The sequence below is a fragment of the Protobothrops mucrosquamatus genome, unplaced genomic scaffold (assembly GCF_001527695.2).
Source record: "Protobothrops mucrosquamatus isolate PMUCROS unplaced genomic scaffold, P.Mucros_1.0 scaffold197, whole genome shotgun sequence".
Lineage (NCBI taxonomy): Eukaryota > Metazoa > Chordata > Lepidosauria > Squamata > Viperidae > Protobothrops > Protobothrops mucrosquamatus.
In genome coordinates this window covers 8,013-15,591 of record NW_015386553.1, presented here as the reverse complement: position 1 = coordinate 15,591, position 7,579 = coordinate 8,013, and positions in this window count along the sequence as shown.

The following is a 7,579-nucleotide window of genomic DNA, read 5'->3' as shown; positions in this document are numbered from 1 at the left end:
CTGATAGCTCAAAACTGGAAGAGTAAAATTTTACCTACAATGGAAGACTGGAGATTGAAAGTTTCGTACCTTGCTGAGATGGCAAAGATTTCGGCTTATTTGAAGAATTACTCAAATGAACAATTTTTATTAATATGGAGAAGATGGATTGTTTATATTCAAAAGAAGCATAGAGTGGTGGAATATAATTTAGGTTTTTTAAAAAAAATTTCTTTTCTTTTATATATTTTACCTACTCATGTAGAATAATATACTTTGTGGGGTTAGAGATACTAATATTTGTTTACTTATATTTGAATATTATCCTGGGATTAGGTTTGGGAAGTCCGGGGGGGTGGGGGGGTTTTCTATATAGCACTGTGTAGCATTTGTGATTTTTTTTTTATGATGAAAAAATAATAAAATTTTATATTGAAGAAAAAAAAAGGTGGCCACTAACTTACCCAGATTCTGATGAGCACGAACCTGGTCTGGGGGATCATGGGTTGGAGCTCTCGGAGCCATATAATGGAGGTGGATGCCTACATCGACCATGCTTGGTGAGACCTACGTAAGGAAAACTCAGATTTTCTGTCCTCTGCTTTTAAGGCCTCAGCCATGTCTCCTGACACCGTGGAAGAAGAAAATATTGGTGTTAGTGAATCATCAACGGTCAGAACCTCCAAGAGCTGACAAGGCCGGGGTGACATTGAACAACTTTCTGTCCATCCCCCGCAATGATGGGAGGGTGCCAGGGGTCCCCCATTGCTTTTGAATGGTATTCAGAAAAAAGGGGAGACAAGGGATATGCCTTTCCGTAATCGTGGGCTTGGAGAAGATGGGCTTTGAGTCCTGGCTGGTGGCGGGAACTGGTTGGGGTTCCTGGTCAGGGAAATGTTGGCCGAGGTAGTTGCCTTCAGTAGGAGTGACTTAAACAGGCCCGGGTCAAATAGGCCAACGAAGGGAGAGGGGTCCGGAGCAGACTCCTCATCCTCAGATAATTGGATGTCCATTGACCCGTATTCCTCTGGGCTTGAGTCTCTGTCCTGAGACGAATGGTCGGACGAGACAGATTCAGGATACCCCGGGTTTTCCGCCTGGTAGTGCTGAGGAGTCGTGGGAGTCACAAATTCTGACCTGGGCCCCTGGTTGAACAAAGATGCCATTCCCTGGGCAAATGCTTGAGCCAGTTAACGCCTGCAATTGCTCTGGCCGCATCCCGAGGCTCAGCAGGGCTGAGGCCGGCCGCTGTGGGTGTGAATGTGGCCTCTGGTGCCAATTGGGACCTGGGTGAAGGAGCCACCCATTGGGGGCTTGTTCCCTGATTGAGAAGTGGGTCTTCTCCCTGTCTGGCCTCACCAACAGGGGGCCCGTTGAGCTAGGGAGCCGGATGGGGCCAGCTACGGGTTAAACAGTGAACCATCATGTGCGACCTGGGGAGTCTGGACCGTCTCACTGGTATTTAGTTGCTGAGCTAAATGCTGAGCTAGGTGCCTCCTGCTGGCCTCCTTCTCTGCTGCCTTGGAGGGCTTCTTGCCAGGAACAGCCTTGGCCTTGGCCTTAAGCTTTCCTGCAGCCTTCAACTTGGAGGACTTGGGATTCCCTGGCACAGGAGTGCCAGGCGCACCCTGTGCGGTCTGAGGTACCGCATTGTCTGCCATCACCACTGAGATATGGGAGCAGAGCACTGTGTATGGTTGTGATCCCAGATACTGGCAGAGCCAGTAATTTCTCTAGACTATGGTGGACGCTGGACCAGTAGGCCTCTCTCACACCAAAATGCTCCTGAGAGCATTTATCAATGCCTGAGAGCGCACTGATAGCGCAGTGGTCAGGCGGACGGGGCGGCCAAAACCACAATTTGGCGAGCGCCAGCACACACGTCCATGTTAGTGGCAGCAGATCAGCTTTGATAAATGCCTGCCTTCCTTTGATGTTGTGAGGATTAGTTGTGGTAATTTAATACTACTGATTTAAATTAATTTAATAATAATTTAGTAATTTAATAATACTGATTTAATTAATATTAATCTATTTTAATTAATTTAACCAACAACTTGATCAATAATTAATGATGATAATTTAATTAATTAAATAATAATAATAATAATAATAATAATAATAATAATAATAATAATAATAATAATAATAATTAATAATAATAATAATGATAAAGTTGGAAGGGACCTCAGAGGTCATCTAGTCCAACCTCCTGCTCAGGCAGGAAACCCTATACCATTTCGGACAAAATGGCTTTCCAGTTTCTTCTTAAAAACTTCCAGTGTTGGTGCATTTACCGGTTCTGGAGGCAGGTTGTTCCACTGGTTAATTGTTCTAACTGTCAGGAAGTTTCTCCTTAGTTCTAGGTTGCTTCTCTCTTTGGTTAGTTTCCACCCGTTGCTTCTTGTCCTGCCTTCAGGCGCTTTGGAGAATAGCCTCACTCCCTCTTCTTTGTGGCAGCCTCTAAGATATTGGAATACTGCTATCATGAAATCAACTAGTAATACTGGCCTGGCTAGGTGAAGATCAGGCCAGCTTGGAGCAGATCCTCTGTTCTGGACCGAAGGCTAGTGTCTCTATTGCTGATTCTAGCCGATCAGCTGGTCTCCAGCTGAAGCGGCAAATTTAAAAGAACAAAGCTGTGCTGGCCGCGTGGTCCAAGATGGCGACCACGAGCTCAAGGCAGATGCACAGAGGAGTACTTGGGGCCGAGGCTCAGCGGTCGAGTTTCCTCTGGTCTGAATCCTAGCCTGCTGCTGATTCTGCCAATCAGCTGGCCTTCAGCTGAAGCGGCAAGTTTCAAACGGCAAGATTTTGCCGGCCGCGTGGTCCAAAATGGCGGCTGTGCATCAAAAACGGAGCACAAGAGGGTCCTTGGGTCCGAGGCTTTATTGACGAGACTCCTCTGACCCAGATGTATCACCCTGCCTCTCCTGGTCCCCTGCGGGCGTCTAGATAAGAGGGGGCAAACCGCGCTGTTTAAATAGATGGCGGCTGCGATCAGCATGCCAAATGGGACCGCCACTCAGCTGTTCAAATCTCAGCTGTCCGGCCCTCAGCTGGCTTGGTGAGGACCTCCATTCCCTGTCGGGAACGCTGAGCCCATGGCTTTAAATTTTATAGAATTTCGAATTGAATTAAGTAAATTAAAATTCGATTAAATTTAGTCCTGATCTGTTGAAATCGGAGACCCTGGGCTTGGGGCAGCATTGATCCCAGTGCTAGAATTGAGGAAGAGAATCCGCGAAGGGGGGAAAAAAGGAAAATTACAACCTGTCCAGGAGTCTGATAAGGGAGACAAGCACAATCGTGTCCTGCTGGGCTGAAGACTAAGCAAGGAAGTAGGACCACAGATAGCCATGAAAGAAAAAGGGATAAATTTACACTGAAATCATTTTGTTCCCAATACACAGACAGGACTAGCATAAATATAAGAGTTATATTTAGAAATTAAAACTATAGATCAATTTGGATACATTAGACTAAGTTTATGTTGCATACAAAAGCACCAACAGCATCACCCATCAGTATTACTCAAAAGGAAATTTCATGTCAAATGAGAATTTAAATCTGTTTCTTAATATAAACCCAAAAATATTTAACTACTTTTTTCTTTATTCTTAATTTTTTTAAAATTAACTAGAAAGCTGGAATGCTATAGAATAAAATGCTGATCTCCAGCACCATCTTGATTTCCATCTACATGCACAGATATTATAAATAATAATGGGGGGACTGCAAAGAAGCACTTCTTTGACATGAGGGCAGTTCCACAAAATAATAGAAGCACACTTAAGAGGCAAGACAATGGAGATGTAAATATCCTAGTTTTAATTTTGTTTTGTGTAAGAAATATCCAATTTAGCATTTAGGGATCATTGATCATTCCTAACTATCCATGGAGTCAGTCAGTTGGATAAATTACACATATCTGATAATTATCAGTTTATCTGTTGTAAAACATCTACTTGGACAAAAGACTGTGGATACATAATGAAAGTTTTATGTTTTGAAGTCGTTTCTATTTCTGTCTTTGTGTTCAGGAAATTAATATTTTATGACACCATATACCCCAAAGCAACTTTTTGGTAAGAGCATCCAGGACATATTTTGGGGTACTTCTGGTTTAAATAGACTTTTTATTATGCTTGATGTTCTTGATTCCTAAGAAAACAGTTCCCTTCTTTAACAATTGCAGATCAACTTTTATTTTTCTCAAGAATTGAAACTGAGTCTTTACACTGCAAAGGAAAAAGAAGCAAGCTCAAGATGATGGTAAGACAGGTTTCTAGATTTCTTCTAGTTTGCTATCAGTCTGATTCAGAAACCAGCATGTTTTACCAAACTGCAAAGGAATAGTATTGGTAGTTCTTGATTTATGACCAGTTGCTTAGCAACTGTTTGAAGTTATGGGTGACCCCAAAAAAGGGGACTTACTATCTGGATTCAAAGATCCAACGGTCAGGCCCTCTCTGCAGTCAAATGACCAAACTTTGGGTAGTCAGCAATATGGCCACATTTACAGTAGTTTGCAGATCCCACGATCAAATTTTATACTAATTTTGCCTAATTTCTGTTTTTGGCAAATGACCAAATGGTGACTGTGGTGTTCACTTAACCGCAGTTATTTGCTTAACAATTGCAAGACAGTTATAAAATCAGGTCAGTCCCATGACCAACCTATATTATGATTGTCATAATGTATGACTGTAATGGGCCTGGCTCCATTAGTGTTATATGTCAAGAACTAGCTATATTTAAAAAGGAAACAATGTTTCCCAGTATATTCAAATCAAACCATATCATTCTAAATCTAACATTCCACAAAAATAAAGAAAACAATACCAAATCATACATTTAATTGGAAGAGAGAATTGAGAATTCTCCAAAGCTGATGGAGAATATTCAGGAGCTAATTGGTGTAGTGAGCTTTTGATTCTTAGTTGTATCACTTCATTAAGCCATCTACCTATCAAAACTCTTTAGGGGGAGAGGGAACTGAGAGGGGGGAGCAATCCTATCAGAAACCACAATTCCAAAGCCAAGTAGCAATATCTATAATACTAAAAACTATATTCAAAATGGCCAACATTTGTCCCAAAGACAAAACAATGAATTTTATTCCAACCTTGAAACANTTATTTCCACCAGTTTTTGGACTGCCTTTTAAAAACTAACTTCAGATTGCTTTTCCAATCAAACAGTTTTGTCACATCATTCAGTTAATTGACTGGCTACATTAAAAGACCAACATTTTAAAATAAACTCTAGTTTAACAGGAACAACACGGATCCTTTAATAAATTTTACTTATTAATATATTATATACCAGACATGTCAAACACAAGGCCCGGGAGCCGGATGCAACCCTTGAAGTGGTTTCATGTGGCCCACGAAGCCATCCTGGAAACAGTGAGGGAACGGCCCCCGCTGCCTTGGCCCTGGCCCAGGCCGGCCGGGAGCCAATGTATAATTTTGTGGTGGCCATCTATGCTGAAATGCATTCAGTCTTAGCTCCACAAGGGCGTCTGGAAACAGCAAGGAACCAGCCCCTGCCGTGTCGGCCCTGCCCCCTGGGTGCATACTGGGGAGGTGTCACCCTTTGTGAGGAATGAAGGAATGCACCATGCCTTGGCGCTTGCCCCAGTCCCACCCCCTTCTGCCAGAGACCCTCAGATCTGTCCCACTCCTGCCCAGGCCCCCACAGGCACCCTTGACGCGAACGATGAAAAGTTGGCCATGCCCACCCAGTAGGCCACACCCACTCCATCCACACCCACGCAGTAGGCCACACCCACCCTGGCCACACCCACCCCGCCCCCCAAGGGCAACCACAATGCTGATACGGCCCTCAATGAAATTGAGTTTGACACCCCTGTTATATACTATTAAATATTAAAGGCAAAGCTTCCTTCAAATGAGGTTCACAGTAACTGCAAGGACACATTGATGATTTTTTTTGGCAACAATATGGAATTGATTTGCCACGGCCTTCTTCTGGGATAATTTTGATTTCCTAGTGTAACTTACAGCCCTAGTATTTCCCCATCCAAGTACAAACCAGATCCAAATTTGTCTGGCCTCCATGCCAAGAAGGTCAGCCAGGTTCTACAAATTATGTCAACTGCAAAGTCAAATATGCAAAAGTGAGGAATGCCAGCCAATGGGGAATAAACATATTTGCATACCTAATTTTTAACATACATTTTGTATATATGTTTCTAATACCAATGAAGATGAAATTGAAATCTTTGATTTTTAAATCCCAGTTATTTCTGGGTAGTTAACATGATACATTGCAACACAAAAATGATGTTTATAATTTAATATAATGGGTAGACAAAATAATCATATGCAAGAACTTGATGCAGAATTTGTCTCCCAGAGAATTATTTTAGTTTATCCAATACATCTTATTCAAGTCAGTCATTACTTTAAAGTATTTACAACTCGCCATTCCCAATGATCTACTGTAGTTCATAGTAAAGTATAACTTAGAACCTGAGTGAGCTAGCAACTCTGGGGCAGCAAAAGATCCATATGAATCCAAGAGAGAAAATCCCTGTAAGTGACACTTCGTGGGAGGAAAGGAGAAATCAATATAGGTGGTGCTTGCTTACTGACTACCTCATGTAGCAACAGTCTGAAGTTATGATGATGCTAGCCATGATAGCACAGTGGTTAGAATGCAGTATTGCAGGCAAACTCTGCCCATAGCCTGGAGTTCAATCCTGACAGGCCCTGGTTGACTCATCCTTCCATCCTTCCGAGGTCAGTAAAATGAGGACCCAGATTGTTGGGGTAATGTACAAATAATAACTGCCCAGAAAGTGCTATAAAGTGCTCTTGAGCTGTACATAAGCCTAAAATCCTACTCTATGCTACCTGTGCAACCAATCCCCACAGTTACAATCATTGCAACATCCTATATTACCATTTGTATGCTTTGCAAACAACCTTGCAACAAACAGTTAATAGAGAAGAGGCGTTGTCTTACCTGAACGCCTTTCTCAGCACGGAGATGGAGAATCCACCAATGGGTTAACTCTGTCTTCCTGCCCATTAGACCAAGTCAGCCAAACTTGCCACACCTGCCCTGGGCTAGGACACACCCAGTCTTGACGAAGGCAAAAGCAGCTGACGACAGTCCGACGTGTTGGCTCCCAGACCCCTAACATGACCTAATTGGTCCAAAGGGTGGGAGTGGATTCTCCATCTCCGTGCTGAGAAAAGGCGTTCAGGTAAGACAACGCCCCTTCTCCAGCACAGGAGATGGAGAATCCACCAATGGGACATACCAAAGACTTACTGTCCCAATGGGAGGGAAACCGAAGGGGCCAGAGCCACGTCCCCAGAAGCCACCTGCTGGAGGACTCTCCTTCCAAAGGATGCGTCCGCCGATGCAAATCGGTCTATCTTATAACGCTGTATGAAAGGAGAAGGCGAGGACCATGTGGCCGCCCTGGCAGACCTCCTTGATGGAGGCCTGTGTAGCCCATGCCGCGGAGGTCACAGCACTGCGAGTAGAATGTGCCGTGACATGACCTGGCACAGGCAGGGAATGTGACCGGTACGCTTCTGCAATGCAAGCCTTGCTCCAC